Genomic DNA, 13,731 nt, shown 5'->3' with positions numbered 1-13,731 from the left:
AAGTGAATTATAGAACATCGTAAGGTACGATGTACTTGAGTAGAATACGAAATATGGTAAGGTACCATGGGCTTAAGTGATTTTGGCATATTATAAGATATGGGCCAAAATACACTTAAGTGGGCTTTTTAGCTTGAAGCCCACACAAGTGGTTCTATAAATAGAACCCTTGTGCAGAAGCATTCATTGCGGTTACATTATTTTCGTTTTCTCTCACTCTTCTCTCTCACTCAAAGCCTTCATTCGTACCAGCTAGCACTGAGATTGAAGGAAGCCGTTCGTGTGGACTGAGTAGAGACGTTGTCATCGTTCAACGTTCATGATCGCTTCGTGGATCTGCATCAAAGGTTTTGATCGTCACAAGAGATCTGCACTAAAGTTTTCAATCGTCCTAAGAGGTAAATATTCTATCACTCATCATGACCATTCGTAAGGATCTCTAAAGGAGAAAATTTTAATTTCCGCTGCGTTTTGGACCGCAATTCCCCTTCAATTTTGTCTTGTCTATTAATGTTCAAACTGAACCTAAGTCTTATGTCGAGGCTATAAGTGCGACACTTCGAACAAAACCAAACAAGTCGAGTTGGGTGCCCTAGAGAGGACTGGAATATGAAAACTAGTTGACCTCCCTCCTCATGTAAAACCATTAGGATGCAAACGGACATAAAAAAGCAGGCATGACAGAGATGGTATATTGAACAATTTAAGGCCATATTGTGGCAAAAGTGTATAACATAATATAGGGACTAGATTTCTATGATACATACTCCCCTCCATCCAAAATGACCAGTGTGATTCTAGTAGTCACACTAACTCTCAAAGCACAATTGGAATATACATAAACTTGATGTAAAAGTACATTCATAGATGGAAACCTTCAAGAAGTTGTTTATATGGAAATAACCCATGTGGCTATCTCGTCTAGACCTAACAAAGTGAGAGAGCTTATTAAATCCATATATGGCCTTAAAGAGGCGTGTAGGAAAACATATGAGAAGCTAACCACGTTCCAACACAATATCACCAAGCCGCGTATGAATCTCGCCTTAGTCATTCACATTATTGATAGTATATTGGTATGATGCGATACAAGCCGATAATTCACTTTCTAAATTTAGCACCCTCAAAGTAGTTCTCCAGGAATCCTTCAAGATCAAAAAACTAGGTCAACTTAAATACTTTCTTGGCTTTGAATTCTCCCGTTCTATCAAAGGAATTTAGATTTGTCAAATAATATACTTGCATGATCTCATTTGTGACAACTTCTTTCTAGGCTCCAAACCTGTATCAACACCATCTGATAACTCTCTTAAATTTCTGCGGGACTGTGAGGCTCTATTGCCAGACATTTGTACAAATTAAAGAAACATAGACGCATTATTGTAGAATACCAAAACAAAACCTATCATCCCATACATCGTTCAATAACCCATCAAGTTTCTTTACAAGACTGGTCTCATTCACTTCCATGTTGCAACTCGAGTAATCAAGTATATCAAACAATGACCAAGCAATTGTCTGTTTTTGCCTAGAAAGTCACCGCTACAACCCATTGGTTTCACAACCGTAGAATGGGATCGATACATTTATTCTATAATATTAAGTTTTGGACAATTCTTCTTCCATTATAGAGATCTAATATCTTTGAGAACAAATAAACATCTTACAGTATACATATCATATTACGAGGCACAATATAGAGCACATTCACTTCAACTATCCAAGTGAAAGAGTGAAAGTTAATTTACAATAAAGTTTCTCATTCTAATTACCTTAAAGAACGAGTCGTGACAAGGAATGAAAGGGAAAAGGATAGATAGAGACGCAAAAGTATATTTCTACGATCCATCGCATCATCATAGATGAAGCTATGTCTATTAATGTGTTTATCATGCGAAAATCATAGGTTCCAAAATTCTTATAATGTTTTAATGTTCTAGAATTTAAACATGATTTTGAAAACTGTAACTTACTTTTTCTTCTCAACGACTCGAAGTTGTTGTTCTTTTTTTCAGGGACTAAATTAAACCTTGCATGTTTTGAAAGAGTAAAGTGAAATTTGATTATGTTGATAATAGTAATAATAACATAACTCATATGCAATATAAAATACTATTGATTAGTTATATTATATAGTATAGACTTACATAGTTACATGTGTAGTATCTTTTGCAAGTGCTCCCAATAAGCACCAGTGGTCTAGTGGTTGAATAGTACCCTGCCACGGTACAGATGTTTGGTAACTTCACTTGTCATCCTTCATTTGGATGAAGTGTAAACTCCCTGTTCTCTATTTTAATTTTAAATTGTCGTTTACCAGTCTCAAAAGCATAATATTATTTTCACCATAGTTTGAATTAAATTTTTCTTTTTTTGTTTGTTTTTGAATTAGTTTGTTTAAATCACGACCATTTTAATTATTATGCATTGTATATAGGGTTTATGAACATTTAATTTAAGCATTACCCACTATCTACTATACATTTAATTTTATACTTTGATGTGATGTTTTTTTAAATTATATTATCTCGTCTAAATGTTTTTATCTTATATGCCCCTCATCTCTTTGTCATTTTGTCTTGTCTATTAATGTTCAAACTGAACCTAAGTCTTATGTCGAGGCTATAAGTGCGACACTTCGAACAAAACCAAACAAGTCGAGTTGGGTGCCCTAGAGAGGACTGGAATATGAAAACTAGTTGACCTCCCTCCTCATGTAAAACCATTAGGATGCAAACGGACATAAAAAAGCAGGCATGACAGAGATGGTATATTGAACAATTTAAGGCCATATTGTGGCAAAAGTGTATAACATAATATAGGGACTAGATTTCTATGATACATACTCCCCTCCATCCAAAATGACCAGTGTGATTCTAGTAGTCACACTAACTCTCAAAGCACAATTGGAATATACATAAACTTGATGTAAAAAGTACATTCATAGATGGAAACCTTCAAGAAGTTGTTTATATGGAAATAACCCATGTGGCTATCTCGTCTAGACCTAACAAAGTGAGAGAGCTTATTAAATCCATATATGGCCTTAAAGAGGCGTGTAGGAAAACATATGAGAAGCTAACCACGTTCCAACACAATATCACCAAGCCGCGTATGAATCTCGCCTTAGTCATTCACATTATTGATAGTATATTGGTATGATGCGATACAAGCCGATAATTCACTTTCTAAATTTAGCACCCTCAAAGTAGTTCTCCAGGAATCCTTCAAGATCAAAAAACTAGGTCAACTTAAATACTTTCTTGGCTTTGAATTCTCCCGTTCTATCAAAGGAATTTAGATTTGTCAAATAATATACTTGCATGATCTCATTTGTGACAACTTCTTTCTAGGCTCCAAACCTGTATCAACACCATCTGATAACTCTCTTAAATTTCTGCGGGACTGTGAGGCTCTATTGCCAGACATTTGTACAAATTAAAGAAACATAGACGCATTATTGTAGAATACCAAAACAAAACCTATCATCCCATACATCGTTCAATAACCCATCAAGTTTCTTTACAAGACTGGTCTCATTCACTTCCATGTTGCAACTCGAGTAATCAAGTATATCAAACAATGACCAAGCAATTGTCTGTTTTTGCCTAGAAAGTCACCGCTACAACCCATTGGTTTCACAACCGTAGAATGGGATCGATACATTTATTCTATAATATTAAGTTTTGGACAATTCTTCTTCCATTATAGAGATCTAATATCTTTGAGAACAAATAAACATCTTACAGTATACATATCATATTACGAGGCACAATATAGAGCACATTCACTTCAACTATCCAAGTGAAAGAGTGAAAGTTAATTTACAATAAAGTTTCTCATTCTAATTACCTTAAAGAACGAGTCGTGACAAGGAATGAAAGGGAAAAGGATAGATAGAGACGCAAAAGTATATTTCTACGATCCATCGCATCATCATAGATGAAGCTATGTCTATTAATGTGTTTATCATGCGAAAATCATAGGTTCCAAAATTCTTATAATGTTTTAATGTTCTAGAATTTAAACATGATTTTGAAAACTGTAACTTACTTTTTCTTCTCAACGACTCGAAGTTGTTGTTCTTTTTTTCAGGGACTAAATTAAACCTTGCATGTTTTGAAAGAGTAAAGTGAAATTTGATTATGTTGATAATAGTAATAATAACATAACTCATATGCAATATAAAATACTATTGATTAGTTATATTATATAGTATAGACTTACATAGTTACACGTGTAGTATCTTTTGCAAGTGCTCCCAATAAGCACCAGTGGTCTAGTGGTTGAATAGTACCCTGCCACGGTACAGATGTTTGGTAACTTCACTTGTCATCCTTCATTTGGATGAAGTGTAAACTCCCTGTTCTCTATTTTAATTTTAAATTGTCGTTTACCAGTCTCAAAAGCATAATATTATTTTCACCATAGTTTGAATTAAATTTTTCTTTTTTTGTTTGTTTTTGAATTAGTTTGTTTAAATCACGACCATTTTAATTATTATGCATTGTATATAGGGTTTATGAACATTTAATTTAAGCATTACCCACTATCTACTATACATTTAATTTTATACTTTGATGTGATGTTTTTTTAAATTATATTATCTCGTCTAAATGTTTTTATCTTATATGCCCCTCATCTCTTTGTCATTTTGTCTTGTCTATTAATGTTCAAACTGAACCTAAGTCTTATGTCGAGGCTATAAGTGCGACACTTCGAACAAAACCAAACAAGTCGAGTTGGGTGCCCTAGAGAGGACTGGAATATGAAAACTAGTTGACCTCCCTCCTCATGTAAAACCATTAGGATGCAAACGGACATAAAAAAGCAGGCATGACAGAGATGGTATATTGAACAATTTAAGGCCATATTGTGGCAAAAGTGTATAACATAATATAGGGACTAGATTTCTATGATACATACTCCCCTCCATCCAAAATGACCAGTGTGATTCTAGTAGTCACACTAACTCTCAAAGCACAATTGGAATATACATAAACTTGATGTAAAAAGTACATTCATAGATGGAAACCTTCAAGAAGTTGTTTATATGGAAATAACCCATGTGGCTATCTCGTCTAGACCTAACAAAGTGAGAGAGCTTATTAAATCCATATATGGCCTTAAAGAGGCGTGTAGGAAAACATATGAGAAGCTAACCACGTTCCAACACAATATCACCAAGCCGCGTATGAATCTCGCCTTAGTCATTCACATTATTGATAGTATATTGGTATGATGCGATACAAGCCGATAATTCACTTTCTAAATTTAGCACCCTCAAAGTAGTTCTCCAGGAATCCTTCAAGATCAAAAAACTAGGTCAACTTAAATACTTTCTTGGCTTTGAATTCTCCCGTTCTATCAAAGGAATTTAGATTTGTCAAATAATATACTTGCATGATCTCATTTGTGACAACTTCTTTCTAGGCTCCAAACCTGTATCAACACCATCTGATAACTCTCTTAAATTTCTGCGGGACTGTGAGGCTCTATTGCCAGACATTTGTACAAATTAAAGAAACATAGACGCATTATTGTAGAATACCAAAACAAAACCTATCATCCCATACATCGTTCAATAACCCATCAAGTTTCTTTACAAGACTGGTCTCATTCACTTCCATGTTGCAACTCGAGTAATCAAGTATATCAAACAATGACCAAGCAATTGTCTGTTTTTGCCTAGAAAGTCACCGCTACAACCCATTGGTTTCACAACCGTAGAATGGGATCGATACATTTATTCTATAATATTAAGTTTTGGACAATTCTTCTTCCATTATAGAGATCTAATATCTTTGAGAACAAATAAACATCTTACAGTATACATATCATATTACGAGGCACAATATAGAGCACATTCACTTCAACTATCCAAGTGAAAGAGTGAAAGTTAATTTACAATAAAGTTTCTCATTCTAATTACCTTAAAGAACGAGTCGTGACAAGGAATGAAAGGGAAAAGGATAGATAGAGACGCAAAAGTATATTTCTACGATCCATCGCATCATCATAGATGAAGCTATGTCTATTAATGTGTTTATCATGCGAAAATCATAGGTTCCAAAATTCTTATAATGTTTTAATGTTCTAGAATTTAAACATGATTTTGAAAACTGTAACTTACTTTTTCTTCTCAACGACTCGAAGTTGTTGTTCTTTTTTTCAGGGACTAAATTAAACCTTGCATGTTTTGAAAGAGTAAAGTGAAATTTGATTATGTTGATAATAGTAATAATAACATAACTCATATGCAATATAAAATACTATTGATTAGTTATATTATATAGTATAGACTTACATAGTTACACGTGTAGTATCTTTTGCAAGTGCTCCCAATAAGCACCAGTGGTCTAGTGGTTGAATAGTACCCTGCCACGGTACAGATGTTTGGTAACTTCACTTGTCATCCTTCATTTGGATGAAGTGTAAACTCCCTGTTCTCTATTTTAATTTTAAATTGTCGTTTACCAGTCTCAAAAGCATAATATTATTTTCACCATAGTTTGAATTAAATTTTTCTTTTTTTGTTTGTTTTTGAATTAGTTTGTTTAAATCACGACCATTTTAATTATTATGCATTGTATATAGGGTTTATGAACATTTAATTTAAGCATTACCCACTATCTACTATACATTTAATTTTATACTTTGATGTGATGTTTTTTTAAATTATATTATCTCGTCTAAATGTTTTTATCTTATATGCCCCTCATCTCTTTGTCATTTTGTCTTGTCTATTAATGTTCAAACTGAACCTAAGTCTTATGTCGAGGCTATAAGTGCGACACTTCGAACAAAACCAAACAAGTCGAGTTGGGTGCCCTAGAGAGGACTGGAATATGAAAACTAGTTGACCTCCCTCCTCATGTAAAACCATTAGGATGCAAACGGACATAAAAAAGCAGGCATGACAGAGATGGTATATTGAACAATTTAAGGCCATATTGTGGCAAAAGTGTATAACATAATATAGGGACTAGATTTCTATGATACATACTCCCCTCCATCCAAAATGACCAGTGTGATTCTAGTAGTCACACTAACTCTCAAAGCACAATTGGAATATACATAAACTTGATGTAAAAAGTACATTCATAGATGGAAACCTTCAAGAAGTTGTTTATATGGAAATAACCCATGTGGCTATCTCGTCTAGACCTAACAAAGTGAGAGAGCTTATTAAATCCATATATGGCCTTAAAGAGGCGTGTAGGAAAACATATGAGAAGCTAACCACGTTCCAACACAATATCACCAAGCCGCGTATGAATCTCGCCTTAGTCATTCACATTATTGATAGTATATTGGTATGATGCGATACAAGCCGATAATTCACTTTCTAAATTTAGCACCCTCAAAGTAGTTCTCCAGGAATCCTTCAAGATCAAAAAACTAGGTCAACTTAAATACTTTCTTGGCTTTGAATTCTCCCGTTCTATCAAAGGAATTTAGATTTGTCAAATAATATACTTGCATGATCTCATTTGTGACAACTTCTTTCTAGGCTCCAAACCTGTATCAACACCATCTGATAACTCTCTTAAATTTCTGCGGGACTGTGAGGCTCTATTGCCAGACATTTGTACAAATTAAAGAAACATAGACGCATTATTGTAGAATACCAAAACAAAACCTATCATCCCATACATCGTTCAATAACCCATCAAGTTTCTTTACAAGACTGGTCTCATTCACTTCCATGTTGCAACTCGAGTAATCAAGTATATCAAACAATGACCAAGCAATTGTCTGTTTTTGCCTAGAAAGTCACCGCTACAACCCATTGGTTTCACAACCGTAGAATGGGATCGATACATTTATTCTATAGTATTAAGTTTTGGACATTTCTTCTTCCATTATAGAGATCTAATATCTTTGAGAACAAATAAACATCTTACAGTATACATATCATATTATGAGGCACAATATAGAGCACATTCACTTCAACTATCCAAGTGAAAGAGTGAAAGTTAATTTACAATAAAGTTTCTCATTCTAATTACCTTAAAGAACGAGTCGTGACAAGGAATGAAAGGGAAAAGGATAGATAGAGACACAAAAGTATATTTCTACGATCCATCGCATCATCATAGATGAAGCTATGTCTATTAATGTGTTTATCATGCGAAAATCATAGGTTCCAAAATTCTTATAATGTTTTAATGTTCTAGAATTTAAACATGATTTTGAAAACTGTAACTTACTTTTTCTTCTCAACGACTCGAAGTTGTTGTTCTTTTTTTCAGGGACTAAATTAAACCTTGCATGTTTTGAAAGAGTAAAGTGAAATTTGATTATGTTGATAATAGTAATAATAACATAACTCATATGCAATATAAAATACTATTGATTAGTTATATTATATAGTATAGACTTACATAGTTACACGTGTAGTATCTTTTGCAAGTGCTCCCAATAAGCACCAGTGGTCTAGTGGTTGAATAGTACCCTGCCACGGTACAGATGTTTGGTAACTTCACTTGTCATCCTTCATTTGGATGAAGTGTAAACTCCCTGTTCTCTATTTTAATTTTAAATTGTCGTTTACCAGTCTCAAAAGCATAATATTATTTTCACCATAGTTTGAATTAAATTTTTCTTTTTTTGTTTGTTTTTGAATTAGTTTGTTTAAATCACGACCATTTTAATTATTATGCATTGTATATAGGGTTTATGAACATTTAATTTAAGCATTACCCACTATCTACTATACATTTAATTTTATACTTTGATGTGATGTTTTTTTAAATTATATTATCTCGTCTAAATGTTTTTATCTTATATGCCCCTCATCTCTTTGTCATTTTGTCTTGTCTATTAATGTTCAAACTGAACCTAAGTCTTATGTCGAGGCTATAAGTGCGACACTTCGAACAAAACCAAACAAGTCGAGTTGGGTGCCCTAGAGAGGACTGGAATATGAAAACTAGTTGACCTCCCTCCTCATGTAAAACCATTAGGATGCAAACGGACATAAAAAAGCAGGCATGACAGAGATGGTATATTGAACAATTTAAGGCCATATTGTGGCAAAAGTGTATAACATAATATAGGGACTAGATTTCTATGATACATACTCCCCTCCATCCAAAATGACCAGTGTGATTCTAGTAGTCACACTAACTCTCAAAGCACAATTGGAATATACATAAACTTGATGTAAAAAGTACATTCATAGATGGAAACCTTCAAGAAGTTGTTTATATGGAAATAACCCATGTGGCTATCTCGTCTAGACCTAACAAAGTGAGAGAGCTTATTAAATCCATATATGGCCTTAAAGAGGCGTGTAGGAAAACATATGAGAAGCTAACCACGTTCCAACACAATATCACCAAGCCGCGTATGAATCTCGCCTTAGTCATTCACATTATTGATAGTATATTGGTATGATGCGATACAAGCCGATAATTCACTTTCTAAATTTAGCACCCTCAAAGTAGTTCTCCAGGAATCCTTCAAGATCAAAAAACTAGGTCAACTTAAATACTTTCTTGGCTTTGAATTCTCCCGTTCTATCAAAGGAATTTAGATTTGTCAAATAATATACTTGCATGATCTCATTTGTGACAACTTCTTTCTAGGCTCCAAACCTGTATCAACACCATCTGATAACTCTCTTAAATTTCTGCGGGACTGTGAGGCTCTATTGCCAGACATTTGTACAAATTAAAGAAACATAGACGCATTATTGTAGAATACCAAAACAAAACCTATCATCCCATACATCGTTCAATAACCCATCAAGTTTCTTTACAAGACTGGTCTCATTCACTTCCATGTTGCAACTCGAGTAATCAAGTATATCAAACAATGACCAAGCAATTGTCTGTTTTTGCCTAGAAAGTCACCGCTACAACCCATTGGTTTCACAACCGTAGAATGGGATCGATACATTTATTCTATAATATTAAGTTTTGGACAATTCTTCTTCCATTATAGAGATCTAATATCTTTGAGAACAAATAAACATCTTACAGTATACATATCATATTATGAGGCACAATATAGAGCACATTCACTTCAACTATCCAAGTGAAAGAGTGAAAGTTAATTTACAATAAAGTTTCTCATTCTAATTACCTTAAAGAACGAGTCGTGACAAGGAATGAAAGGGAAAAGGATAGATAGAGACGCAAAAGTATATTTCTACGATCCATCGCATCATCATAGATGAAGCTATGTCTATTAATGTGTTTATCATGCGAAAATCATAGGTTCCAAAATTCTTATAATGTTTTAATGTTCTAGAATTTAAACATGATTTTGAAAACTGTAACTTACTTTTTCTTCTCAACGACTCGAAGTTGTTGTTCTTTTTTTCAGGGACTAAATTAAACCTTGCATGTTTTGAAAGAGTAAAGTGAAATTTGATTATGTTGATAATAGTAATAATAACATAACTCATATGCAATATAAAATACTATTGATTAGTTATATTATATAGTATAGACTTACATAGTTACACGTGTAGTATCTTTTGCAAGTGCTCCCAATAAGCACCAGTGGTCTAGTGGTTGAATAGTACCCTGCCACGGTACAGATGTTTGGTAACTTCACTTGTCATCCTTGAAATTCTGGTGTAGTCAGTATTCAGATGTTATACTTCAAGTCATGACATCTGATCTAACATTGTACTTATTACAGCAAGACAGTTATTACACTCTGTACTATTGTGCACCTTTTCACAGTGTCACACCCTCTCCTTCTATGTCATCCTATAGAGGAGGAACAATTTGTTATGGGCACCATAACATTCACCACTGTTGTTTTCCTGCACAGTTGCCATCATGATGTCTCAATCCTGTTTTGAACATCATCTGTTACATTGTTCCAGTTTGTTGGTCATGTACTTGTATTTCCTAGATTAAAGGTTGTAACAAGTTAAACTAATCTCCACTTATTAAGGAGCTAACAAATAGATTATTTGTTAGGTTCATTAATTGTAGCTTAGTTGTTAGTTTCCTAGATTTTAGAACAGCTGGTGGATTCCTGAAGAATAGCCTGAGAAAAATCCTGAAACAGATAAACTAACCATCCAACAATATAGCATATGCTGTCAGGAATGAATGTCACAACATTCCGTCTGACATCCAAGCCCAGAACCATATGCTCAGTCTGTTTAGTTCCTGAACACAGACTGCTAAATTTGCTGTACTGTAAAAGACCAACCAGTCTCTACTTCAGTATCAGCTTACTGGAAGAACTGTCAAGACATCCAGTTTGACAGTTTCACACTGCTCTTTTGGCCTTGTCTGATATGCTTTTGAAAACCAGACTTCACTACATACTGAACTGAATTCTTCAGCTTATTAAACAGTATGTGCTGTTGTTGATGAATGTCAAAACATTCTGATTGACATTCCAACAGAAGGCTATGTATCAGGTCTGCTATTATCTTGATGAACAGACTGGAATACATGCTTAGTTATGGCAGACATGATTATATCATACAGAAGGAAAACAAACACAGGAAATTGTTAACCCAGTTCAGTCCAACATGACCTACATCTGGGGGCTACCAAGCCAGGAAGAAGATCCACTATTAGTAGTATCAATTCAGAGTTAAACTCCCCCGTTTACAACTCATCACTTAATCCCTACCCAATGCAATCTATACCTAGGAACTCCTAGATAGAAACCTCCAGTTTCCATTCCTATCACTACAAATACAATGTAATGTGCAAACACCTTGAACTTGCTTCACAGCTTCATTCAAGAACATAATCACTCTTGCCTACAGGCTTTGAGTGACAAACACTCTCAGGTTTACCACTGAGAAACACATGGTAACCTTCCCACAGATTGGGAGGTTTACCTTACACACACCCCTAAAAATTCATTCTAAGAGGCTTACAAAAACTAGATTACAATCAGCTATTTATAACCTAATCACCCAACTGGATTTGGGCCTTCAGAAAGCTGCAGCAGACTTGTTCTTTGCTGTTACAACTTCAGCAGAAAAATTCTGCTAAAAACAAGGTCTTCAAGTTCCTAATCTCTCTCCATATATATCTCCATATTTTGAGCCTATATATATTCTGAATTAGTCTTCAAGTCCTCCACAAGGGAGTTAGGATATTCACCAGATATCCTTGCTGATCCCTTGACATATACTGAATTAATTAATTCAGTCTTCTACACATGTGCGATGTCACAGACCTGACGTCGTGACATCGTACATGACATGTTGGTCCAGATTTTGAATTTCTTCAACCCAACATATTAAAACAACAGAGATGATTACATTATTTGTTTTCTAAAATTAATGCCAATCCTAAGGAATCAACAATCTCCCCCTTTGGCAAATTTTAGCTAAAACAAATAAACCATACACTGGACAAAACATCCCAATTTGGGAATGCTCTTCATCTCCGTCATTGGCTCCACCACCACAAACACCAAAGTTGGTGTACATGGGGAAGAAGGGGGACAATACTCAGTTGTACCAGAACCCTTCCCCTCAACCGGAGAGCTTCCAGAAGAATATGTAATGCTGAGTACATAGACAATGTAACTCAGATCACAAGGCACAACTGTCTTCTTAACTCAGATCACAAGACACAAGTGGTAAACCCAGTTGGTGGATTTTGTGCCTGATGCCAACTTCTGTCCAACTTCTGTTTGCTGCCACATCCACAGTTGGCTTTCTTCTGGTACATTCTCAACCCTAGGACTATATTTTCTCTCCCCCTTTTTAGCTAAACATTTGTAAAGGCACCCTTCACAAAACCAGATCCAGGCGCAGCTTGCCCAAACCTTAACATACCCCATGATTCTGAGAATGGAGTGTTTTTCTTGTAAGAGGAAGAGGGCTATTGCATCCTTTAAATAGTCCAGCCTGTGCCTTTTATAGCTCTTGACTGTTTCTTTTCCAAAACAGCCGTTCCAGTGCATGGAGACCATTCCATATATGCAGTCAGACACGTTGCACGCGATGTCTTAACATTCCTGCATTCAGCCAGTATTCAACAAGACCTCTGTCATCCCTCCAGTAGATACTTGACACCTAGCACTGCTACAGCCAACTTTTCACACTTCAGTTGATGGTTACTCCCCCTGTACCACACAGCTGTAGCCAACAGGCTTATTCTGGTTTATCAGACTTAGCCACATCACCCTTATAATTCCTAATGACTTTAAGATTCAGAAGGAATCAACAGCACTGTCCAGGGCAATGTCATGACATCCGGTCAGACATTCTTCTGCTCACTCAGCCTTGCTGCACATCACAGCATCCTGATAACTACCTAGTCATCTGGGAACACATAGACCACAAGCTTGGTGATTGCTTGCAGCACAAAGGCACCACTCCCCCTGTCATGGACAACCTACTCTCTTGGAGGTCACACATGATCATATCCAACATCCCAAGGTTGGACCTTCACATACTTCCTGATTCAAAGAGATTCCAGACCACTTGATGAAAGGAAAACATAAGACGCATCTTCATGTTTTCAAGAGCGCACCCTCTGTCCAACCCTCTTGGCTGAACACATCCACACTCTGTGTCAATTTCTCTTCTAACCAGAACAGAAGATCACTTCACAAGATGTTTGAACATCAGCTGAGACTTCCTTCACAGCATCACAGGGAGCACTATCTGATAGACTTCAGATATTACTGAGTCCTCAGCTTGTGCCAGAGGAACCCAGACATACATTGGGATATATACACTCTCATCCCACTACCAGAGACAGTCTTCCATGGATAGCTCAGAAC

This window comes from Lathyrus oleraceus, unplaced genomic scaffold, assembly GCF_024323335.1.
Source record: "Lathyrus oleraceus cultivar Zhongwan6 unplaced genomic scaffold, CAAS_Psat_ZW6_1.0 chrUn0143, whole genome shotgun sequence".
Classification (NCBI taxonomy): Eukaryota; Viridiplantae; Streptophyta; class Magnoliopsida; order Fabales; family Fabaceae; genus Lathyrus; species Lathyrus oleraceus.
This window is presented reverse-complemented; position numbering follows the sequence as displayed.